Raw genomic sequence first — 27,029 nt, forward strand, 5'->3', positions numbered from 1 at the left:
GGTCTACAATCATGGTCAATTAAAAATGATTTACAAGAACATGAGGCAATAACATAAAAATACAGGTACAAACTATATATCTGAAATACTTCTGTTTGGCAATTTTATAACAAATCAAAACTTAAAAAGAACAAAGGAGACCACAGATTACTTCATAGATACAGAATAAAGCAATTGACGAAGTGCTTAAGCAAAAGAAAAGTAAGAAAACACACTGCTTTTCTTTTCAAAAATAAAATCACATTTGCTACAGATGGCATGGATAATATACCTTTATTAAACAACCATTCCAGAATGTCTTATATTAGCAGTGCTTTTTATTTGCACTTCATTTACTTTTATATGACTCATTTCAGATCTATAGCTCTTTACCCTATTGTTCATTAATAAAGTCTCCCATAATTTTATTTATTTTTTTAAAACAAATGAGAAATGATTTAAGTATCATGGAACCTTTCCCATTTTGGAACTGAAGGCTTATTTCTATGTTTTTGTCTACTCTTTCTTTTAAAACATTTAGTGTAAAAACTGCTGGTTTTTGTATCATTGTAGTAAAGTGAAAACTCCTTAATCAGGAGTATTTTCTGCAGTTTAACTGCATATAACCACAAACCTTACAATATGTCCTTCCAACAGCAAGGAAATAATGGATTTCACAGTCACTGTCACAAATGAGTGCCATAATTCTATTATGGGTGTAGGTCCTTCCTCAAAGACTTTCTGGAAGGATGTTCAATGTGTTTTGTTCTTATAGATATTAACAGTAGTACGTAGTCCCTTAAGTCTGCAAAAGACATTCATTGTTAAAGAATTTGCTTTATTAACAATTCGTCTGGCAGCACTAGTGATTTACAATACCCTTCAATATTACTTCTACCATAATATATACATTTAACTTTCATGCCTCTAGAAAAACACCTACAGTACATTTCATAATATAAAAATATATTACAAATCTGCTGAATTATTTACAAGCAATGTTCTATTATCTCTATGTAACATTTGTGTGATACAACACTAACAACTTACACATACTTTCATATCTGTAAATAAAAAACAAAAATCCATATGGCTTTTTGCTTAGCAAGAAGAAAATGATTTTATTTCCGTTTTCAAAACCAACTTTGGTGCATAAAAGATTAAGTTTCAAGATACTTTAAAAATATAATTTTTTATATTGATAAAAACAACTCAAAAACCAAACTCCTCAGAAAAGAAATTAGTCATATAGTTTAAATAAAACTACAAAGATTATTCAAATAAGTTGAAATAGAGATTTTTCAAAAACCATTAACAGATGAATTATATAGGTAAATATTAACCCACTGTACTGTATGAGAAAACCCTAGTCCTGGAAAGGGAGCCACCATACATACTGCAACACTCTCTAACAGGAATTTTCAGCCCTAATCCCATAGATGAATTTTTAGTTGATTGCAAATGTCCTTCACTGTTTGCTTAAATACAAATTGAACACTTTTCTTATCAGAGTTCTGCAAAAGAACACAAATGGCAACCAATCACATCTATTTATCATAACTGAAAAGTTAATTCTCTTGATAATTTTTCATTGCCTAAATAGTTCCTAATTTAGTTCCAAACCAATAGACACTGTTAAGATAAATATCCTTACAGTGCTTTTCAGATTGGTAAGGGCACATATCATATTTTGTTTTCAATATAACTATTGTAATCACTAAAGAGAAGAAAAAAAAGCAGCTTAAAGCGGCAAGCATGCAAAGCCTTTAAGAAGCTGTTCCACCAAGTTGCCAGCAGAGTGTTTGCTCAGTCTCCCACAGTCCCATTCCATGAAGATGTGGACATACAGTAATATATTAGTATATTCCACCAAAGACCCTACTTCATTCACAGAATGCTTACACTAAGCATAAGTATTATTCTAAATACTGGATTTCTTTTAAAAGTGGGGGTGGAGGAGAGGGAAGGGGGTTGATTCTAATGTACAACTTTTCCTAAACCCATTGTCAGTGGCTAAGACTGCAGGTGTCCCCGCTTGTTTGCTTTTTATGTATTTATTTATTTTTATCTCTTCAACCTCTTCTGCAGCATTATTCTGTATGTTTGGGTACAAAAGCAAGGCAGTATCTTTGGGTAGCTTTGATGAATGAACTATTTTAGTTTTTAACTGATGTTCACTTTCATTCACCCAGACATCTGACAGAATGTATTCAGTCATCTAATGAAGCAAAAGTTTTATCTTTCCAGAATCCTCTTTTCTCTTAGCTATTACAGCACTATGAAAACCAACACTGTGGCCTTTCCCTAACTTTCTCCATGAGCTGAGAGGTTAAAGCATATGGCTCCATGTCTTCACATCCAGTGTTTTTGCATCGAAGAAATCATGTGGTCGCAGTAATGAGCGTTGTCTTCTGTTCTTTAATTTCCTCCTTTTGTTCATTTCAGCTTTAGAAGGAGATTCTTCTTTGGACTTTGGCTGGCTAGAAACTTTGGAGGGGTTCTGCTGACTGAAGTGTGTGGGTACATGGCGAACTATCCCTCCCTGAGAAGCAAAGCTGGCATTGCAGCCGCCAACAACACACTGGAAAGGTTTGTCTCCACTGTGCGTCAGCATGTGCCTCTGCAGCTAACTTTGACTGGTTGATGGAGTGTTAGATACTTTACAACCTTTTCATAAGCAAACAAATACCCCTCCTTGCTGACCATCTACATGTATGGAAGGGATATGATCTGCCAGATCTGGCCTAGAGCTGGAGCAAGCCTGGCCACTGGTCCCAACAACGATTCTAGGCAATATTTTTGCTTGAAGAAGTAATGCTTCCTTGTCCATTCATCATTGCCGGAGTCAAACGCCCACTAGAAATTGTGCTGTCTACCTCTAGTATAGTACTGCTTATGCTGGGGATCTTGAGCAGACGCCCTCCGAGTTCTCACAATAAAGTCAGCAGTTCCGGGGATTTTCAGGGAGTGTCCCTGGGTGCCGACGCTGAGCCAGAAATCGAGCAAGTTCTGGCCGCCTGAGAGCTTGCAGTCTGTGAGGAGAGATGCACAGGGATTTGGCATCCACTGACGGCAACCCCTTTTTATTTTAAAGGCCGAGTTCACAGAGATCTCCCTCCCACTGGTTCACTCCCCAAGTGGCTGCAATGCTAGGGCTGGGCCAGGCTGGATCCAGGAGCTTCTGTGGTTCAGGAGGGTCTTATGGATTCAGAAGTAAGGAAGTGTTAAATCATCAGCAGTATGCATACAAGCTGCTGGAAGACGAGCTAGCTGAAGGTGCTCCCAAGGATCACATCTGTGACAACTCAGGCAACCAAATAACTCCAATGGCAGATGGTGTTACATTGGAGCCCAACATAAACACCCAAAGGTGCTTACCGATATAAATAAATGACAGTCTCTACCAATAGATCACTGCAGGCAGCAGACTTCCTCCCTGGGAAGGAAATCCTCATGTTCCATGCAGAGGCCAAGCAGTCAAGGATGGAGGGCAGAAGACTTCACTCCTGGAGGGCTGTGCCTGGTGAAATCCTTCCCCCCAGATACACTGGGACCATAAAGGAACGAGAAACTGTATTGGAGAAATGTGACCAACACAAGCCTGCTCAAATGGTCATGATTAACAATAGCAGTGATGAGTCATCTTCAGAGATTAAAAAGAGACCCCAGAGAGACCTGATCTACTCATGAGAGAGCTACCAGGTGAGCTCCATTCTGAATACATGACCAGGACTGAAACCGCAAGGGTTCCCTGGAGGACTTGGGATAGTCTGTGGTTGCTTGAGTGAGCTGCTCCTTTTCTCCAGGGTTTCCGGTTCTGCCCCAATCTTGGTCCCCATGGTGACCTAGACTACCTCCCAAGAGTCAAGCAGAGATAGGAATCTGAACAGATCCTCCCATTTGATCAGTGAGAAGTCTTGGGCTCTTGGACTGAAACAGAAAATTTTGCAGAGGGAGGAGTGTCGCCATTCCCACCTCAGCCACCCAAGACAGCTGTGCTAAGCCTGAGGAGAGTTTTCAGTCTTCTGCTCTTCAGCCACACACCTCTCCTGGAAGCAGAAGAGCTTCCTGGATCCCTGAGTCGACTTGGAAACGTCTGTAGTGGCTCTTTCTCATCCAGGGCACACTCACTGGAGCAGTCAGTGCTGAACTGCCTGAGGGGACTTGGAGAGTTTTCTGGAAACTCAGAAGGGCGAGGACGCCTTTGCCGACGCTCCCCTTCTTCCATGGGCCCGTCCCTGTCTGTGCAGAAGGACAAGGACTATTGCACACAATTGTTTCAAACATGTGGCGCCATTGGCAGTAGACAGTAGGACCTCGGGAGCTCAAATGTGTATTTACACCTGCAAGAGACTCTTGGGTGTCTTCTGGAAATGGGACATCTTTTTGCATAGAGAAAATATCTTCATCATTATATAAAGGCTTTGTTATGTAAAGATAAATACAGAAGTATACCACTGTAAGAGAAATAATAAGATAATGATGGATATCAACAGTCATAATGTTGATAATCCCAATGTACTATGCTAATAAATAGAATACTGACAATAACACTAAACATTTGCCAAGGTGAGCTAGAGTACAAAGTCCCCTAGCAAGTGACACAAAAAGAATGGGACTCCTGGAGTATTTTAGAATAGATGTTGAGGTTTGCAGGAGGATATGTATTCCCTAAGGAACAGCTGATGGCAGGATAAAAAGAATCTGTAAGTGCAAATGCACAAATATGGTGATAGTGCATAAAGCTAAAATAGTGCATAGAGCTAAAATCTTAACAGGAGGAAGCAAAGCACAAAACCTGTAGAATCAGTTTGGAAAATGAAGTCGCTCCTGCAAAGCTCTGTCCTCATCAGTCAGGCTGAGGGGGGAAACCTGTTCCCCGCCACGGAAGAGCAGACTGGGCTCCGCCCGCCGGGGGGATCCTGAGAAAACCGAGCTCTGTTCTCACTGCGGACCAGTGCCCAAGTCCGGAATGCGCATGTGCTCCACGGGGGTGAGAAAAGGCGGGTTGTCACGCCCCCTGCCGGCCGTGCGGATGCAGCACAGGTGTTCGTGTTCAGAGTTCCTCCCTGTGCCTGAGCCCCTATTCGCCCTGGCCTAGTTGGAGTGGGAGGTAACAAAGAAGTCAGGGGAGAAGTCTAGAATGCTCTTTGTGGTAGTGGATTGTTGTTGGAAACATTAATCTGAACTACTAAACTATGTTTTTCTTTACACAACACACACACACAGAAGTTTATATACAATGTTGTATATATATACATACATTATATATGTTGTCAATATATACATATATATGTTGTCCCATGTTATATCTGTAAATTAATTGATCAATTGATTGATGGATAGATAGTAGTAAGGTGCACACACACACACAGGTAAGTTATACACACACAAATTTCTCGCAGTATCTAATGAGAGGGCCAAGGAACACGTTCTCTCCTGTAACAATAAGCACACTTAGCTCCAGATCTCTGTTTTACCATATTCACAGTAATAGGGAATAATAATCCTTGGAGAAATGGTCGGCTCTTGGTCTGGGTAGGGAAATATGCCAAGTTAGCTTGAAGATGCTTGTGGTCCCCTAGGGTGAGGAAGTGTTAATCACAATAACCACATATATTAAAATGAAATATGATTTTCCAGAGGCCAACTGGACAATCTAGACAACAAAATGGCACTATTGCTCAAAGTGTGGAGTGAATACCCAGGTAAAAATCCATACAGCTTTAAATAAGTGGCAGGCTTTAAAGATAAATGCATTAGGGAGTGGAAAGCTCTTATAAAGTAGAATTACTCATGTTTTATGCAACTACTTAACAATCTGTGGAATATAACTCTCTACTCCTAAGTATAGCGCATTGTGGAATCACTCCAAAACCAGTAAATGTATTGTTGATATTTGGGGAAAGACTAACTTTATACTGGAGAAATCTAACAAATCCTACTTCAGCCAGATAATCAAGGTTAGGAAGAATGCTGACATCATCTTCAGATGTTTACCGTTGAAATAAAATTATGAGGATGGCAGTTTGTGGTTTTTGTCTCTCTCACACAAAAAGGAACACAACAACAATAAAAATCACCAAACAAAATCAACAGCATCCCCAAAATACAAACCAGTGTAATTATAGGAAAGACATCAGCTGTATCTCCTACAGGGCATACTCAACAAACTTCCTGGCCAGCACACATGCCCTGGAAGGTCAGATATCAGGAGGGAAAAGGAGCTATGAGGGCTGGTGTGACGGGACTCCGTGATCCAGGCAGGTGGGGCTTCTGAGCTCCAGCGGAGAGGGTGTCTGTGCGTTCAGAGGCTTGTCTTCATTTTCAGGGATGCCAGCTCCAACAGCCTTCTGTCAGAAATGTGGAGAACGGTTGAGCGTCCCCTGGTAGGAAGGCATAGATTAGATTTCCTCTCCCCCTGCTGTGCTATCTTCTCCAAGTGAGTGGCTCAGTCTTCGTGTTACCCAGATGCTCCTGTGGCTTCACTGGCTTTTCTTTGCTGATGCTCACCTATGTCATCTCCAAACACATTCCATAGTGCAATTTTTGGACTCTGATTCCAAACTACTCATGAGTGTCCATACTGGTATCTCTCACATAGGACTCAGTACACTAGTCTCAATCACTTTAATATTAGCATTATTTATTCTTTTTTTTTTTTTTTTTTTTTTTTTTTTTTGACAGGCAGAGTGGACAGTGAGAGAGAGAGACAGAGAGAAAGGTCTTCCTTTGCCGTTGGTTCACCCTCCAATGGCCGCCGCTGCAGCCGGCGCACCGCGCTGATCCTGGCAGGAGCCAGGAGCCAGGTGCTTTTCCTGGTCTCCCATGGGGTGCAGGGCCCAAGCACCTGGGCCATCCTCCACTGCACTCCCTGGCCATAGCAGAGAGCTGGCCTGGAAGAGGGGCAACCGGGACAGAATCCGGCGCCCCAACCGGGACTAGAACCCGGTGTGCCGGCGCCGCAAGGTGGAGGATTAGCCTATTGAGCCACGGCGCCGGCTAGCATTATTTATTCTTTATATTTTTATGTCTATCTTCCTGATTGTTACTGTCATTCCTCATTGTATTTACTAATACATTGCTTATCATGGATAATTTTTTTCATTTTCAATTATCTTTATATACAGAAGATTGATTTAGTATATATTAAGTAAAGATTTCATCAGTTTGCACCCACACAGAAACACAAAGTGTAAAATACTGTTTCAGTACTAGTTATAGCATTACTTCACATTGGACAACACATTAAGGACAGATCCCACATGAAGAAGTAAGTACACAGTGACTCCTGTTGTTGACTTAACAAATTGACACTCTTGTTTATGGCGTCAGTAATCTCCCTAGGCTCTAGTCATGAGTTTCCAAGGCTATAGAAGCCTTTTGAGTTTGCCGACTTCGATCTTATTCCGACAGGGTCATAGCCAAAGTGGAAGTTCTCTTCTCCCCTCAGAGAAAGGTACCTCCTTCTTTGATGGCCCCGTTCTTTCATGGATAATTTTTGAGATAATTGTTGTACAACATATAATAGTTATTCTCTATCCATTAAGGATGTCAGATTTTACTGAAGATGACTAGGAGAGTCTCCTATACACATACATGCACACAGCTGGCCCAGGATTATTCCACATGGTGTCCTTTAGACAGATGATTTCATCGAGTGGTCTACATCCCCTAGAAAGGCAGGGGCCGCCTCATTTCAGAAAGGGAGTTTCTTTTACTTCCTGAGTCTCAGCCAAAATTTAGAGGCAACCTTGACCTTCTAACCCTATGTACAAGCCTGTAGCCCAAGTGAGAGCTTTCTTTGTTCACATCTTTGACCAAAGCCTCCAGAAAATGTTCTCAATTACTTTAGGGGACTTGGAACTACCACTGGCCTGAGGACTTCCGTGGGCTTCAGAAATGTTTCAAGTCACTCAAAAGTCCCAGGAAAGGCTAGAGCTGTCGTGAAAAGGATGCATAGGAAACCTGAACAACCTTGTATTTTTTAAAGTCCTCCAAGGAAGACCTGGAAAAAGGTGGGGTCACCCTATATCATTTCCTTCTGGCCAGGGAACCCTGAAAACTTCCTCCGTGACCCCATGGATGCCCAACACTGAGATCTGGCTGTTCTTTGTGACAGTGAAGAGGAAATTTGCGTAAATGTTACAGCTGTTAGTTAATAGAAGGCAAGTATTTACAGTTACCCTATCATGAGCAAATCAGCTTCAAAGTGAGTCTACCATTAGCAATGAGTATTAGAGGGCAGAGATCAGAATCCAAAGGTCGCTTGCAGGTCCCGGTGGAGTGGCTTGTCAGGGTGTAGGGGGGGCACATAATAGGGAACAGCAGTCAGGGTGTGAGAATAGAGGGTTATAGACCTGTGACTCCAAGGAATTGAGCCCTGACAAAAGCCAGTGAGCCCTGACAAGGCTGAGCAGAGGGTCTAGCCAGCTCTTGGCAGACCCCTGACCCTTTGGTACCAGAACTAAACAATTTTTGCTGTCATTTCCACTGAATTCGTTGTGATGTGCTACATGGAAATAGAAAATAAATGATATATTTCCCTTTCTCAGAGAGAATGATCCAACATGGGAAGCAGGATACACAGCAGATTCATAGAATGGCAGATGTCCTAAACAGCACTCTGGCCTCAGAATCAACCCTTAAGGGATTCTGATCTGGCTAAAAAGCCCATGAGAGTATTTCAGGCATGGAAATCCAAGACACTCTGGCAAAACAAACAAACAAACAAACACACCTAAATGAAAGATATCTGTGAGTGAGATCCAAGTGGAAATAAAGGGCCATCAAAGAAGGAGGTACCTTTCTCTGAAGGGAAGAGAGAACTTCCACTTTGACTATGACCCTGTCAGAATAAGATCGGAGTTGGAGAACTCAAAAGGCTTCTATAGCCTTGGTAGCTCATGACAAGAGCCTAGAGTGATTACTGACACCATAAATAAGAGTGTCAATTGTTAATTCAACAACAGGAGTCACTGTGCACTTATTCCCCATGTAGGATCTCTGTCCTTAATGTATTGCACTATGTGAATTAACGGTATAACTAGTACTCAAAAAGTACTTTACAATTTGTGTTTCTGTGTGGGTGCAAACTGTTGAAATCTTTACTTAATATATACTAAATCAATCTTCTGTATATAAAGATAATTGAAAATGAATCTTGATGTGAATGGGATGGGAGAAGGAGCGGGAGATGGGATGGTTGTGGGTGGGAGGGAGGTTATGGGGGGAAAAAGCCACTGTAATTCAAAAGCTGTGCTTTGGAAATTTGTATTTATTAAATAAAAGTTAAAAGACAAACAAACAAACAAAAATTTCCCTTTCTCTCTGCCTTCTTCTACATTGGTTCCAGATCCAAATAATTCTTTTTTTTTAACTTTTATTTAATGAATATAAATTTCCAAAGTACAGTTTATGGATTACAATGGTTCCCCCCCATAACTTCCCTCCCACCAGCAACCCTCCCCTTTCCCTCTTCCTCCCCCCTTCCATTCACATCAAGATTCATTTTCAATTCTCTTTATATACAGAAGATCAGTTTAGCATATATTAAGCAAAGATTTCAACAGTTTGCACCCACATGGAAACACAAAGTGAAAAATACTGTTTGAGTACTAGTTATAGTATTAAATCACAATGTACAGCACATTAAAGACAGAGATCCTACATGAGGAGTAAGTGCACAGTGACTCCTGTTGTTGACTTAACAAATTGACACTCTTGTTTATGGCATCAGTAATCACCCTAGGCTCTTGTCATGAGTTGCCAAAGCTATGGAAGCCTTTTGAGTTCACCAAATCTGATCATATTTAGGCAAGGTCGTAGTCAAAGTGGAAGTTCTCTCTTCCCTTCAGAGAAAGGTACCTCCTTCTTTTATGACCTGTTTTTTATACTGGGATCTCACTCACAGAGATCTTTCATTTAGGTATTTTTTTTTTTTTTTGCCAGAGTGTTTTGGCTTTCCATGCCTGTAATACTCTCATGGGCTTTTCAGCCATATCGGAATGCCTTAAGGGCTGATTCTGAGGCCAGAGTGCTGTTTAGGACATCTACCATTCTATGGGTCTGCTGTGTATCTCACTTCCCATGTTGGATCGTTCTCTCCCTTTTTTATTCTATCAGCTAGTATTTGCAGACACTAGTCTTGTTTATGTGCTCCCTTCGGCTCTTAGTCCTATCATTATGATCAATTGTGAACAGAAATGGATCACTTGGACTAGTGAGATGGCATTGGTACATGCCACCTTGATGGGATTGAATTGGAATCCACTGGTATGTTTCTAACTCTACCGTTTGAGGTAAGTCAGCTTGAGCATGTCCCGAATTGCACATCTCTTCCCTCTCTTATTCCCACTCTTATATTTAACAGCGATCACTTTTCAGTTAAGTTTCAAAACTTGAGAATAACCGTGTATTGATTACAGTATTCAACCAAAAGTATTAAGTAGAACAAACATAAAAAAATACTAAGAGGGATAACGTATTAAGTTGTTCATCAACAGTCAGGGCAAGGGCTGATCAAGTCACTGTTTCTCATAGTGTTCATTTCACTTTAACAGGTTTCCTTTTTGGTGCTCAGTTAGTTGTCACCGATCAGGGAGAACATATGGTATTTGTCCCTTTGGGACTGGCTTATTTCACTCAGCATAATGTTTTCCAAATTCCTAACAGGGATCACTTTTCAGTTAAAATTTAAACACCTAAGAATAATTGTGTGTTAATTACAGAGTTCAACCAATAGTACTAGAACAAAAAAAAATACTAAAATGGATAAAGTATTACATTGTACATCAACCGTGAGGACAAGAGCTGATCAAGTCACTGTTTCTCATAGTGTCAATTTCACATCAACAAGTTTCCCCTTTGGTGCTCAGTTAGTTGTGGAAGATCAGGGAGAACATATGATATTTGTCCCTTTGGGACTGGCTTAATTCACTCAGCATGATGTTTTCCAAATTCCTCTATCTTGTTACAAATGACCAGGTTTCATTATTTTTGACTGCTGTTTAGTATTCTATAGAGTACATGTCCCATATTTCTTTATCCAGTCTACTGTTGATGGGCATTTGGGTTGGTTCCAGGTCTTAGCTATTGTGAATTGAGCTGCAATAAACATTAAGGTGCAGACAGCTTTTTTGTTTGCTAATTTCATTTCCTTTGGGTAAATTCCAAGGAGTGGGATGGCTGGGTTGAATGGTAGGGTTATCTTCAGGTTTCTGAGGAATCTCCAGACTGACTTCCATAGTGGCTTCACCAGTTTGCATTCCCACCAACAGTGGGTTAGTGTCCCTTTTTCCCCACATCCTCTCCAGCATCTATTGTTGGTAGATTTCTGAATGTGAGCCATTCTAACCGGGGTGAGGTGAAACCTCATTGTGGTTTTGATTTGCATTTCCCTGATGGCTAGTGATCTTGAACATTTTTTCATGTGTCTGTTAGCCATTTGGATTTCCTCTTTTGAAAAATGTCTATTGAGGTCCTTAGCCCATCTCTTAAGTGGGTTGTTAGTTTTGATGTTGTGGAGTTTCTTGATTTCTTTGTAGATTCTGGTTATTAACCCTTTATCTGTTGCATAGTTTGCAAATATTTTTTCCCATTCTGTCGGTTGCCTTTTCACTTTCCTGACTGTTTCTTTTGAAGTACAGAAACTTCTCAATTTGATGCAATCCCAAATGTTAATTTTGGTTTTGACTGCCTGTGCTTCTGGGGTGTTTTCCAAGAAATCTTTGCCGGAACCTATATCTTGCAAGGTTTCACCAATGCTCTCTAGTAATTTGATGGTGTCGGGTCATAGATTTAAGTCTTTAATCCATGTTGAGTGAATTTTTGTGTAAGGTGAAAGGTAGGGGTCTTGCTTCATGATTCTGTATGTGGAAATCCAGTTTTCCCAGCACCATTTATTGAATAGACTGTCCTTACTCCAGGGATTGGTTTTGTATCCTTGATCAAATATGAGTTGGCTGTAGATGTTTGGATTGATTTCTGGTGTTTCTGTTCTGTTCCATTGGTCTATCCATCTGTTTCTGTAACACTACTATGCTGTTTTGATTACAACTGCCCTGTAGTATGTCCTGAAATCTGGTATTGTGATGCCACTGGCTTTGTTTTTGTTTTACAAGATTGCTTTAGCTATTCGAGGTCTCCTTTGTCTCCATATGAATTTCGGTATCATTTTTTCCAGGTCTGAGAAAAATGTCTTCAGTATTTTGATTGGTATTGCATTGAATCTGTAAATTGCTTTTGGGAGAATGGACATTTTGATGATATTGATTCTTCCAATCCATGAGCATGGAAGATTTTTCCATTTTTTGGTATCCTCTTCTATTTCTTTCTTTAAGATTTTGTAATTTTCATCGTAGAAATCTGTAACGTCCTTGGTTAAGTTTATTCCAAGGTATCTGATTGTTTTTGTAGCTATTGTGAATGGGATTGATCTTAGCAGTTCTTTCTCAGCCATGGTATTGCCTGTGTATACAAAGGCTGTTGATTTTTGTGCATTGTTTTTATATCCTGCTACTTTGCCAACCTCTTCTATGAGTTCCAATAGTCTCTTAGTAGAGTTCTTTGGGTCCCCTAAGTAAAGAATCATATCATCTGCAAAGAGGGATAGTTTGATTTCTTCCTTCCCAATTTGTATCCCTTTAATTTCTTTTTCTTGCCTAATAGCTCTGGCTAGAACTTCCAGAACTATATTGAATAGCAGTGGTGAGAGTGGGCATCCCTGTCTGGTACCAGATCTCAGTGGAAATGCTTCCAACTTTTCCCCATTCAATCGGATGTTGGCTGTGGGTTTTTCATAGATTGCTTTGATTGTATTGAGGAATGTTCCTTCCATACCCAGTTTGCTTAGAGTTTTCATCATGAACGGGTGTTGTATTTTATCAAATGCTTTCTCGGCATCTATTGAGATAATCATATGGTTTTTCTTCTGCAGTCTGTTAATGTGGTGTATCACATTGATTGCCTTGCGTACATTAAACCATCCCTGCATACCAGGGATAAATCCCGCTTGGTCTGGGTGGATGATCTTTCTGATATGTTGTTGCATTCTATTGGCGAGAATTTTATTGAGGATTTTTGCATCTATGTTCATCAGGGATATTGGTCTGTAATTCTCTTTCAGTGCTGCATCTTTTTCCGGCTTAGGAATTAAGGTGATGCTGGCTTCATAGAAAGAATTTGGGAGGATTCCCTCTTCTTCGATTGTTCTGAATAGTTTGAGAAGAATTGGAGTTAGTTCTTCTTTAAATGTCTGGTAGAATTCAGGAGTGAATCCATCTGGTCCTGGGCTTTTCTTTGTTGGGAGGGCCTTTATTACTGTTTCAATTTCTGTCTCAGTTAGGGGTCTGTGTAGGTTTTCGATGTCTTCCTGGTTCAATTTAGGTAGGTTGCATGTGTCCAGGAATCTATCCATTTCTGATAGGTTCCCTGTTTGCTGGCATACAGGTCCTTGTAGTAATTTCTGATGATTCTTTTTATTTCTGTGGTGTCTGTTGTTACGTTTCCTTTTTCATCTCTGATTTTATTGATTTGGGTCTTTTCTCTTTTTTTTTTTAGTTAGTTGGGCCAATGGGGTGTCAATTTTGTTTATTTTTTTCAAAAAACCAGCTCCTCGTTTGGCTGATTTTTTGTAATGTTTTTTTGGATTCAATCCTGTTGATTTCTTCTCTGATTTTAATTATTTCTCTTCTCCTACTAGATTTGGTTCTGGTTTGCTGCATATTTTCTAATCCTTGAGAAGTGTTGAAAGCTCATCTATTTGGTGCCTTTCTAATTTCTTGATGTAGGCACCTATTGATATAAACTTTCCTCTTAACACTGCTTTTGCTGGATCCCATAAGTTTTGGTATGTTGTGCTGTTATCCTCATTTACTTCCAGAAAATTTTTGATTTCTTTTTTAATTTCTTCTATGACCCATTGTTCATTCAGGAACATATTGTTCAATCTCCATGTGTTTGCATATGCTCTAGGGATTCCTGAGTTGCTAATTTCCAACTTCATTCCTCTATGTTCTGAGAAGCTGCATGGTATGATTCTAATTCTTTTGAATTTGCTGAGACTTGCTTTATGGCCTAGTATGTGGCCAATCCTAGAGAAGGTTCCACGTAGTGCTGAGAAGAATGTAAATGCTTTCTGCGTAGGATGACAAGTTCTGTAGATATCTGTTAGATCCATTTGGGTTATAGTGTCATTTAAATCTACTGTCTCCTTGTTGATCTTCTGTCCTGTTGATCTGTCTATTTCTGAGAGTGGGGTATTGAAGTCCCCCAGTACTATTGTATTGGGGTCTAAGTCTCCCTTTTAGTCCCTTAACAAATCTTTTAAATAAACCGGTGCCCTATAATTAGGTGCATATACATTTATAATAGTTACATCTTCCTGTTGAATTGATCCCTTAATCATTATATAGTGCCCCTCTTTGTCTCTCCTAACAGTTTTTGTGGTAAAGTTTATGTTGTCCAATATTAAGATGGCTACGCCCGCTCTTTTTTCATTTCTGTTGGCATGGTATATCTTTTTCCAGCCTTTCACTTTCAGTCTGTATGGATATTTATTGGAAAGATGTGTTTCTTGTAGGCAGCAAATAGATGGGTTTTGTTCCTTTACCCAATCAGCCAATCGGTGTCTTTTAACTGGACAGTTCAGGCCATTAACGTTCAATGTGAATAATGATAAGTGGTAACTTTGCCCTGCCATTTGCCAAAGATATTTTCTGATATATGTTTTGAACTTCCTGTGATCTTTTGTTGTGAGATTTCCTTCATTTACCTTGTTTCATATTGATGACTGTGTTTCTGTGTTTCTGTGTGTAACACATCTTTAAGCATCTTTTGCAGGGCTGGACGAGTGGCAACAAATTCTTTCAATTTCTGTTTGTTGTGAAAGGTCTTTATTTCACCTTCATTCACAAGTGAGAGCTTTGCAGGATATAATATTCTGGGCTGGCAGTTTTTCTCTCTTAGTACCTGGGCTATATCTCGCCATTCCCTCCTAGCTTGTAGGGTTTCTGATGAGAAGTCAGCTGTGAGTCTGATTGGAGATCCTCTCAGAGTAATCTGACATTTCTCTCTTGCACATTTTAGGATCTTTTCTTTATGTTTCACTGTGGTGAGTTTAATTACAATGTTTCGTGGTGAGGATCTCTTTTGGTCATGTTTATTAGGGGTTCTATGAGCTTCCTGTACTAGGATGTCTCTGTTCTTCTCCAAACCTGGGAAATTTTCTGCTGGTATCTCACTAAAAAGGCCTTCTAATCCTTTCTCCCTCTCCATGCCTTCAGGGACTTCTAGAACCCAAATGTTGGTTTTTTTTTAATAGTATCCTGAAGATTTCTGACAATATTTTTTAGATTTCTAATTTCCTCTTCTTTTCTTTGGTTTGATTTTATATTTTCCTGTGCTCTGTCTTCTAAGTCTGATATTTTCTCTTCTGCTTCACCCATTCTGTTTTTAAGGCTCTCTAATGTGTTTGTCATTTGATCTATTGAATTCTTCACTTCATTATGGTTTCTCGTCACTATCACAGTTTCATTTTCTACTATTTGTTTCATTTCATTTTGATTCCTCCTTAATATTTCATTTTCACAAAAGAGATTTTCTATCTTGTCTATTAAGGATTTCTGTAGTTCGAGAATTTGTTTTTGAGAACTTCTCAATGTTCTCATCAATTTTTGAGATCTGCTTCTTGCATTTCTTCTATCTCATCATCTTCATAATCTTGAATTGGGGTGTCTATTTCATTTGGGGGCATCATAGTGTCTTCCTTGTTGTTGTTACCTCAGCTTTTGTGTTTGTTTGGCAAATTGGAGATATTCTTTGGTTTTTTCTCATTATACTGTGACTCTAGATTAAGAGGACTGTCTGCTTTTGATGGATCCTTAGAGGCTGTGATGGGTGTGGCCAGAGAGCTCTGGTTCTACAGGGTTAAGGGTGTGATAAAGGTGATTCACCCTGATTGTTCTCTTGCTCGCTCTGCTCTCTCTCTCTCTCTCTCTCTTTTTTTTTTTTTTGACTCAGTTGGGAAGTAATTCCACACAGCTGAGTGGAATTGAGAGTAGCTGATGTATGAAATCTGGCCCCTGTGGGTATTCGTTTGCTTACCAGAGTCAGGTTTTTCTGCTTGGCTAATGAGGGGCACCCGCTTTACATATGCAAAATGGTGCGCACTGCTTTACTTACATAAAATGGTGCCTGCCCTTTGTCTTGCTTGGCTTTGTAAGGTGAGTGGAGAGAGAGGCTAAATGTCTGTGCCGGTTCCCCTTATTTATTCAATTTTTTTCTCTCCTTCAGCCAGCCTGGTGAACTTTCCCCAATGGGGTTTCAGGCCTCGTTATTTGCAGGCTCTTTCTGTCTTTCCCCGCCAATGTCTCGGGTTAATGAGAGGTTTTTGTCTCACCTCCCCTTCCAGTGCTGGTGCACAGACTCTGCAGCTCCGGCGGTTCAGGTGGATCTGGCAGGTCCGGCGGGTCTGGCAGGTCCGGCAGGTCCGGCGGGTCTGGCTGCTCCAGCGGGTCTGGTGGCCACAGCAGCTCCCGCGGCTCAGCTTCCATGTGGTGTGCGACCTTGCTCTCCCCATAGGTCCTCTGAGTCACAGCCACTAGATCCGGAAGAGGTTCCTCTGCAATTTTTCCCTGATCCTTTTCCTGAGGCTACTGTAACTCCACTTTTATTAAGCTATCTTTTCCCGGACTATCGGTTCGCGCCCTCAGCATTCCGCCATCTTGGCTCCGCCCCCAACCCAAATAATTCTTGATTGATTTATTTGTGGTGACAGAGACTTGGCTTAAAAAAAAGAATCATTGAGGGGGCCATCACTATGGCATGGCAGGCTTACGCCCTGGCCTGCATTGCCATCATCCCATATGGGTGCTGGTTTGAGTCTGGGCTGCTCCATTTCTGATCAGCTTCCTGTTGATGCACCTTGGAAAGCAGTGGAGGATGGCCAAGTCCCTGGGCCCCTGCACCAACATGGGAGACCTGGAAGAAGCTCCTGGCTCCTGGCTCCTGGCTTCAGACCAACTCAGCTCTGGCCATTGCAGCTACCTGGGGGAGTGAACCAGCAAGTGGAAGGCTTCTCTCTCTCTCTCTGTAACTCTGTGTTTCAAATAAATAAAATAAATATTTAAAAAAAAGACTAATTGAAGACAAGTATTATTGATGTTTTCTAAAACCACTTATGTGTGATTGGTGAAGTGCACAGCAAATGGAGAGACCCCCAAATACTCTCTCTCCTTAAAATCAACCTATTAAGACCTGCTCTATGCTTTGTGGATTTCAGTACAACATTAAAATACTGATATACCTGTTCAAACAAGAAAGGAAAAAGAATTGTCATGAAAATTACAAAAATGTAACTCTTCCCCCTTTTTTTCCTTTTTTAATTTATTTTTTAGACAGGCAGAGTGGACAGTGAAAGAGAGAGACAGGGAGAAAGGTCTTCCTTTTTCCATTGGTTCACCCCCCAATGGCCGCTGCAGGCAGCGTGCTGTGGTTGGTGCACCGCACTTATCCGAAGCCAGGTGCTTCTCCTGGTCTCCTATGCGGGTGCAGGGCCCAAGCACTTGGGCCATCTTCCACTGTACTCCCAGGCCACAGCAGAGAGCTGGACAGGAAGAGGAGCAACTGGGACAGAATCCGGTGCCCCGACCAGGACTAGAACCCGGGGTGCCGGCGCTGCAGGCGGAGGATTAGCCTATTGAGCTGCGGCACCAGCTCCCCCTTTTCTTTCACTGTATTTATTTTGAATAATTGTGGCATTTTAATGTTGATCATAGCAAAGAAAAACAAGATTTTTAACTTTAACTTTAGCAGGAATCTGACTATTTACCGTTTGCATTGTGCAGCCACAGATTAAAAGTACATATGTGGAATCTCTGGAATTACACACTGGTTCTGTGGCTTCTTTATTAAAGGATTTTTTCAGTCATCCAGGATTAGCAAACAGGAATGGATTGGGAAGATTGGGAGGAAGATGAGAGTCCTGAAGGTAAGAGAAACTAATGGAGCTCTCCATGGGGCATGGGGAAGCTCATGGGGCAAGTATAGAGTCCCCAAAATCCTAGCCCCACCACACAGCACACACGATTAGTCAGAACTGCCGGGCTCACCTTCCACAGGCTCCTGGAGGGGCATCCTGAGCTGTAGGCTGGGGTGTAAAGGTTGTGGTTTATCCTGCCCAGAGGAGCTCTCGGGTTGCTCTCCATACCCAGACTCTCCCTGTACCTGGGTGTAGGCCTTTGCCAGGGGTCAAGAGCAGCAGTGGGTGCTGGAAAGGCAGGAAGGTAGAGATACCAGCTCCACAACCCTCTTGGACTGCAGGTGCAACAGAAAACCAAGGTGAAATTATTGGAAATTGTAAGAGGGTGACTGCAGGTAATCTGACTGTGAGTTTCAGCCCTTCTTCGCCCAGCTCCCCATGGGGCTGCACTGGTCATACACCCACTTCTCCCTGGAGCAGTGACTGAGGCAGTCATGCTGCTGCTGAAGAATATGTTGTTCTTTCTATAAGTTCAGGACAAAGTACGGGAGTGGCAAGAGCAGGAGACTGAACAGAGAGGCTATGGCCTGGCTCTGGACTAGGAGCTCCCCTCTGTGACCCCTTTGGAAGCAGCTGGCTGGGCAGGTATTTCATCTCCCTCCTCCCCAGCCCTTCCCTCCTGCAAAGGACGCACTCCCTTTGTACATCCATATTACCTGCTCTCACTGTCACTATGTCACTTCCAAGCTGCCTCCTTGATGTATTCCTGGGACTGCCACATCTCTCTGAATCTCCTTTTCCCTGATTTTCCTCTGTAATAACTATCATAAAAGTATCATGCCAGTTCCTAAAAGCCCATATGCACACAAGTTGAAATACTCTTTATACACAGTACACCAACATATACTCTCTTCATCTCTGAATGTATGCCAAAAACAAGCTCTCTCCAAATAAATAGTCTTATATACTATCCAGGAGATATGCACAAACACCCAGCATGTCAAATGTACACACTTATACCTTTTACTGCAACACATAAACCACAGCATTTATAATAAACTCTGTATCTCCAAAGCTTATATGGCTTGTCTAGCTCATTATTCCCCAAAAACACATTCTAAAACTTTTGACAACTCATCAACATACATGAATACCCAATACCAGAAGCAGACACAGGAAAGATAAATACCACAACATGTAACTCCAAGATCAATTAGGCAAAATTTGTAAATTCAATCACACGCTAGGAAAATTCAACAACTGACTCTACAAACACTCTACCCCTCAGATCCCCATGGAACAAAATCTCTCCAATAATCTCATAGTGGAGATCTACATCCAAAAGCCCAGCATTTGTGTGTGCACATTGATGCTCTACTCCGTGAAAACATCCATATAGGCAGTCCTTTTCCATGCCCATATTACTCACAGTACAACAAAAAATATTTCCATATATGGATTCTACTTTGGAATGTAGATCCCTGTGCACAATAGTAGCCACGTACACAACCTACCTCTGGGTTTCCTTGTGGGGTAATGACTGTTTTCGTTTTGGTGCACAGAAACATAGCTGCTGTTGATCAGTGTGTCCATTTAATAAAGATCAAGAGAGATTGCTTCTCAGCCTTTTGGCTAAGACCAAGTGTGAAGATCCAGAGAACTCTGATCTTTCTTCATTGCCTTGTTGCCATTGTCACTGCTCTTTCCCCTGAAAGATACTTGTCAGTGTTCATGAATACCTGAGATGGATATCTTTGGATAAATTGTTGAGCAGGTTGTTTTCCTTCTCATGATGAATCATTCTAAACATGTTTGTTTCTGACTGGTGAATCAGGTAGTTATCAGAAGGCAAATTGCCTCCTAATTTTCCTGACATTGAATTCAGGTTTTGAAAACTTCAGACAAAATAAATTCAACTGTTTATATAAACAATAAGTTAATCATTCACCAGGCAGCTACTATGAAAGAGGTTCAGAGAGCTCCTCTCCAGTGGGTTGGTAGGAACTTGAATACAGAAATAGACAAAAGCTACCTAGGCTTTTGCCTCATCTGACTACTGTAGCATCCAAGGGATGGTTCCTAATTATGGAATTAACTAGCTGGCTGGCTCTTTTTTCTCAGCAGAGGCTCATATTTGTTTGATTCCAGTTATATATTATTATTTAAAAATTTTTAATAGATTATTTATTTGAAAGGCAGGGTTACGAGGGGAACTCATACACACACACACACACACACACAGAGACACACACACACACATGCAGATTTTCCATCTTCTGGTTCATTCTTCAAATGGCCACAACCACTTGGGGCTGGGTCAGGTCTAGGAAGTCTGGAACTGTATCTGGGTCTTCCTTGTGGGTGCAGAGGTCCAAGGACTTGGGCCATCTTCTGCTCCTATCCCAGATGCATTAGCAGGGAGCTCAATGGGAAGTGGAGTATCCAGGACTCCATTGCAGATGATGGCTTAACCCACTGCAACACATTGTCAGCCCCCAATTTTTTTTCTTAAGTTAATTACAAGAGATATCTCCAAAAGTTCAAATTTGCTTATGTAAGGTTTGTGTGTGTAGGGGAAATCTCAGGCTAATGGTGTCCTTTTTCATCTGCCTTCAAAATGTTTTGTTAGTTTTTCTCTTGGAAGAATTTCCACTGAGCTAAGGCAGTTTCTTCTTTGTTTCAATTCCTGTCCTTGGTGTTCTTGTTGGTGACTTTTATGTCAGTATTGAAAGGCCCCTACAAAACACACTGAACACCAGAGTAAGGGAAAAGCTTATGTCTCTACTGACAAGGCTGCCTCTCTGTGCACAAGAGGAACAGTAACCTTACTAGGAGAACAGGTCTTATATAGTTTAGCAGAGATAAGGAAGTAAGAATGATAAATTCCATTGGGTGGGGTAAAGGCAATGCATATGGTGGGGCCATTTGGTCATCTGATTCTGATAAATCAGGCTGGACTTAGGAAACTGAAACTTATCTCAGAGAAACCAAAACTTATTGTACAAGATTGTGACAGGGCCAGAGCCCAAGATGGCCCCAGAGGCTTAAGATTGTGTCTCAGATAAGGTGGTGTCAGTTTCACTAACATTCCCCTCTTTTGTTTTTAATGAAGCAAGTGTTGTATGGGATTAAATTGGCCCTGAGAGCCCAGGATGGGTGGTGGGATGATGACCTATCTTCTGGAGCTATTTCCTGCTTGCATGGGGAGATGAGTTACTCTCTGCCGGCATGGGGTAAGTCTCAAGCCACAATCTTCCAGGTAGGGGGCTGAGTACATCCCTGCAGCAACAATTGGTTGACTTTCTGGTTGGTGAAGGCATTCGTTCATTTCATTATCACCTCCTGCACACATTTAAACAGACATGGTAGTATAAAAGTCAGGGTGAGAATAAGTGCCAATGGTCCTATGAGTGGCATTAACCAAGTGATGAGAAGACTCCATAGAGAGGGAGAGAAGAGGGGTTCTTTGGACCCTAGTCAGATTGTTCAATAGAAGTGGCAATCTCTTGGAGCGTTTTAACATTTTGATTTACCTGGCCCAATTGATTAATGTAATAGCAACCTTGTTCTCCCAGAAAAACACAAATTCCCTCCCCCGCCTTTTTTTTTTTTTAGCTGTTATAAGGTCCAAAGCTTGCCTATTTTGTAGCACTACACCCACTAGTGAGGTGATCTGATTTTGAAGAACCAGAATGTCTGTTGAATTCTCAGTGGATCTGGTGACCTCCTCTTGTAGTTGTTGGAGTTGTTTTGGAGCTGGTTAATGGAAATAACATTGTAGCCTAGAGCAGTTCCCGAGATTACCACTGAAGAGAGGGAAGTTGTAAAGCTGATTTCAACCAAGACTGGGAGAAAGACTGCTTGTCTCTTGCAGGTAGTCTGTAAAAGGAACTCTGAGTATTCATATAATGTTAGGTGGGGAGAAAGGATCAACAATATACATGGATCAGGCTTAGAACTGTTGATACAGGGGTATGGTGTATAATTACAAAGAAATGAGGCTCCAAGTGGGCTACAGAAGAAAGCAGTGGAAGTGATGGTCATATTGATAACACAGGGAATGTTAGGTAGCATAAGCTCATTGGGTTGTTCTGTTCTATTGGTGACCCAACACATTGCATCATGACCTCTAGAATGTAGAAGAAGATGACTGATGATTTTCTGAGGATTGGGGATACAGGAGTTTACAGAAGAGAAAGATTAGTGAGTAGAATAGCTGCGATGAGAGGTTCCTGAAGAGCAGCACGTATGAAGCAGTGTTGTTGGTAAAGGGCAAGAGGGTAAGGTAGAATTGGGTAGCTGATAAAGTAGGGTGAGGGACAGAACGATGAGTTGTAACCATGTTAAAGGAGGTTTTACAAGATTAATTAGCTGGGACAGATGTTTAGAAGATTTTTTATTTATAACCTTTTGTGACTTCCTCACACCATCTGCAACTTACTTAAACTTTTTGATCTTTTTTATTTTAGTCTAGAGGAAACTAGCCATTAGGATTTATAAGCCATGTCCTTTTTGCATTTATCTTAACCTTTTTATTAATAACACATTTTTATGCTTAAATCCAATGTCTAGTTATGGCTGAATCAAATTTTTATGCATTTTTATTTATTTACCAAAGACATCTCTTTAGATTTTAAATTGAATTTGAGTTTAGTTTTGTTTTTATCCAAAAAACACCTTAAGCCAATGATGCCTAGTCAACAGTCAGCTACTTGGAACTGTCTCTGAAACAAACATGTGTTCAGGCAGTTGCAAGACAGGTCCCAAAGGTGATTGTGGGCCAGGGGCTCAAGTTACTCACTGGATATTGTTTACCATTATGTTAGATTTAATGGGGGAGGGCATCCATCGGAGTCAATGGACACCCCTCTGGTTGGAGAGAGAAATTTCTAAGGAAAGAATGATAGGTGACTGTTGTGAGCACCTGCTGTCATGCAGCTCGACAGGGGCTAAGAGCGACATGTCAGAGCACAGGGAAGAAAGGAACACAAGGACACAAGACTGTCTTTCCAATGAGAGGTTTTATTGCTTACACACCAGGTTTTTTTTTTTTTTTAATCATGCTACTCATCAGCATGCTCACTGAGGTCAATACACTTATCAGTATCAATACATTTATCAATCTATACTATTTAACACACTTATCAATAAACTTAACACAACTACTTAACGTGACTTAACTACTTAGCTACTTAGCTAAACATAACTACTTATCTTCTACTTAACTTACTATAGTGACACTTTAACTATCAGAGTAACACTATTTCCTTAATGACTACTGGAATCAATACCATTGATATCAATATCAATAATACCACATGAACTTATTCATTAATCCACAGATCACAGTATACAGTGTTAAAATAACTTTGAGGGCTATCCAATTATAATAGCATATGTACATCAAGGTCTCCAGCATTATTTGCAGATACCTTCATAGGGTCAAAACATAGGGTTAAAGCACAGTTATGTTACACATGACTAACATTATTTGTAAAAGCTGCATTTTCAAGGCTCGTATCACTGTCACGAAAAAGAGTGTCAGTGTTCAAGGTCCAGAGCCCCCCTTCTTGGCAGAGATGGATCTTGGATCAGTCACTTACAGGCAGGAAGTCATGGGAAGGCTGTCACTCTGGGCAGTAGGCTCAAAGTTCCCAGGCAGATGGCAAGGTGAGAAGTTGGAGAGGTCCCCTGTTGAGAGGCCTGGTCTGGCTTTGTGGTCAGATCTGGCAGTAAGCTGATAAGGGGTCCAGGCAAGGTGGTGAGGTGGCATCTTGGCTGCAGTTTTGATCCTGTAGCCACCTTATGTCACTTAGCAAGGGGGCTAGTGAGCTGGCTCTTCAGCTCCAAGTGCGAGGAGATCCAGAGGTTCACACGCACTGGGCCCTTTGTCCATTGTCAGCTTGTGCCACTATCTACTCCATGCAGAGTAACGGGCTGCCTCTTCAGCTCCAGATGTGTGGAGATCCAGAGGTTCACACACACCAGGCCAAGATCCCTGAGAGGATGGAGGGCAGTGCAAAAAGGCTCTCTTTTTATCCTAATTTTCTCCTGCAGCTCACCTGCTGTTCACATGCTGTCCATGCTTGACTTAGTCCAATGAGGTTGGATTTCCCCAAGGTGTCACCAATCCATTGTCTGGGCTCAGGTGTCTCCTGCTCATGTTCAATCCTTGTGCAAGTTGGTGAGGTAACTCGCACATAGCACACGCTTATTGGACTGTCCAGAGATGTCTGTCCAGTCTGTTGAGGGGTGTTTTTCTAGCAAGTGCTAAGCTTGACATGAGTGATGTCATCAGTTCCTGGCTTAGCATGAGTGACTCCATTTTCTGATACTTTCACTTTGTGGCTAGTCATAGTTTTTGACTCTAGATGTTTTCCCGTGGATTTTCCACAGTTCACCTCTTTCTGCTGGTCAGGTAAGCGGTGATCTGTGACTATTTTGGGACTTCCTGTGGGATTCCCCACAGTGACAGAACAAGGGGCAATTATGGAAAAGGAGATATGTCTGGAAATAGTAATTAACCCAGTGAGCCTGCCGGTTTGAAGGGCCAGAAGTCTTGATCATTATTTTACATAGGTTGGGAGAGATATCTCTCAGGGTAATGTTGTCTTGCGAGGGAGACCTTTGTTTATTTATATTTTACTCTCTATGTGAAACATTGTTGGGTAGAGGACTTTACGGGTATAGAATTTTTGAAATTTGTCTCAGAGCTTTATGGCCTTCTTGGTGTGGGACAGGAGAGATGACAAGGTGGCTGGGTTAAAAGAGAGGGCAAGCCTCTGTCTCCATGAAATATTAATGAAGAGATTTTTGTTGTCACTAGATAAGGCAGCTAAAAGAGAAGAAGGCTAGGCATGGAGCATTCTTTGGAGCAAAGTTGTTCAGGACTTACCACTGTTCTTGAGTGTTTTTGTTAGCTCTGTTAATACTGGAGGTGGCTGGAACAGAGATTTTGTCTTTGTAGGAGAGAGAATTTAGATGTGAGACAGAATAGCAATGTGAGATGGTGCTCTATTTGCTAGGCCTTAGGATTTTAGGGTCTAAAGAGAAAGAGGTGGCTGGTTAGAGAAGACTTTAGAGCTGAGTCTGCCCAGACAGAGGGCGGGGTGTTTGAAGTTAGCCTGGAAGAGCAGAGTACCACAAGGACTACGATTAGGAGTGTGAGGGATAAGAGGAAGCCTCTTTTTGGTGAAGTTTACAGTGTACTGTCTTGGCAGTTTGCAATGTTTTAGATGCAGGGCTTTTAGAGTGATAAACATTTTGTTAGTCTTTCCAGTATTTTCTTTGTACTCAGGAGGAGAGAGTGGCAGAATGGAAGAAGAAGGTTTGGGAAGAGAGAGAGAGAGGCCATTTTGGCTGCTTTTAGAGGGGAGGGGAAGGGGAAGGGCATCAGGCAGAGTGGACACAAAGATGGGGATCTGGGGACAATCAAAGGGGTGGAGTTGTAGACAAAAGATCAAGGTGGAGTCTAGCAGTGGTATGAAGACTGAGACTTTTAGTTTGGAGAGAAGATCTCTGGCCATTAGGAGCATGGGGCATTATGGCATTGCAAAGAAGGCATGGGCCAGAGTAAGAGCTGAAGGTGTAGGGAAGGAGTGGAGTGACTCTTGTTTTGATGGGGATATCTGAAACTCCTTTAATGGAGATGTCAGAGTTTAGAGTGTGGCCAGAAAATGTTTTCACCCCTTGGCCATTGGCCCTGTCTCCCAACCCACTTTACCTCCCATTTTACTATTTCTCTCTCAAGATGACCTGGTCCCAGCCACCCTGCCTACCTCAGGACCCCGTCCACTGTCAACCCATGGGTATGGGACACCAGTTACCCCAACAGAATCTCACCGTCCTCCTATACAGATTGCTTCTTTGTCCTGGACACAGGCCATTTTGACAACACTTAGGACAAAGACCCAGTGGGTCCCTAGGGTTGGGACACTTTCTGTCCCAGTGGCCCACCCGGCCACATTTAAAGCACGGACCCCAGGGACACTTGAGGTTGGCCAGAGGACTCCTGTGGTCAGCTGGGATACTGGAGGCAGCAGGTTGTTGGAAGGCCTTGGCCAGTATTTGAAATTTGGCCTTTTGGGCTTTCTCATCCCTCCCATTGTATACTTTAAAGACCACCTCTAGAATTTCTGCCTGTAGCTAATGGGCCCCTCTTGAGCTGCTTTAACTTTGCCTTGATATCAGGGAAACTCTGGGCAAAGAAATGGCTCATGAGGAGGTACCAACTGTTGAGAGATTTTGGGTCTAGGTTGGTGTATTGGAGAAGGGTCTATGTCAGAAACTGTAGCAAAGTGGAAGGGTTTTCCTTTTTATTTTGAATAACTCTTCCTAGTTTATCCTAATTTACAGCTTTTCTGGTAGATTTTTTAAGGCCCACTAAGCAAGTAATGAAATGATTTCTGGCCATTATGCCATTGGGAGAGTTGTGATTTTAATTGGGGCCCTGTTCTGGGACCACATATACTCCTATGGAATGAGTGGAGTCAGTGTGATGGGTCTCATCACCATGGAGACGAGTCTGTTCCCAAACTTGCCTTCACTCCTCTAGAAGGTAGGTATCAGGATCATAAAGACATTGTGAAAAGTCAGATCATAGGATTGGGTTAGATATTGAAACTCTTTAATGTACGAAGCTGGGTTAGAGGTGAAGGAACCCAGTTTTGTTTGATTTGTGAGAGATCAGCAAGTGAGAAAGAAATGTGGACCCTGACTATGCCCTCTGCTCCCAGCACCTCTTGAAGGGGCAATATGGAGGCAGACTTCCTAGCTGCCTCACGAGAGTGAGTGAGTTGGGGACTAGGCACAGGAGAATGGGGAGTCGAGGGCTTGAGGTGGTGGTGGCAGGGTGGGAACAGTATGCTGGTTTAGTGCAATGGGGGAGGGCAAAAGTTGGAGTGAGGACTTGGTTTGAGATAAGGCAGGGGCAGCAGGGGGAGTAGAAATGGACAAAGGCTGGTTTTGAGATAAGGGCAAGCGGGAGATAGGGGGAGTTAGAAACAGATGCCACTTCCTAGAATTTCTGGGTGGGAGGGGAAGGTGTCAATGAGACACAGCTGGAGTGGAC

At 41.8% G+C, this 27,029-nt stretch overlaps 1 pseudogene; it reads right to left on the minus strand.

Moving 5' to 3' along the window:
• Nucleotides 1-2,043: 2,043 nt before the first annotated feature.
• LOC100344017 (zinc finger protein aebp2-like) lies at nucleotides 2,044-19,835 on the minus strand (annotated as a pseudogene).
• Nucleotides 19,836-27,029: the final 7,194 nt, after the last annotated feature.

Source organism: Oryctolagus cuniculus, chromosome 8 (assembly GCF_964237555.1).
Source record: "Oryctolagus cuniculus chromosome 8, mOryCun1.1, whole genome shotgun sequence".
Lineage (NCBI taxonomy): Eukaryota > Metazoa > Chordata > Mammalia > Lagomorpha > Leporidae > Oryctolagus > Oryctolagus cuniculus.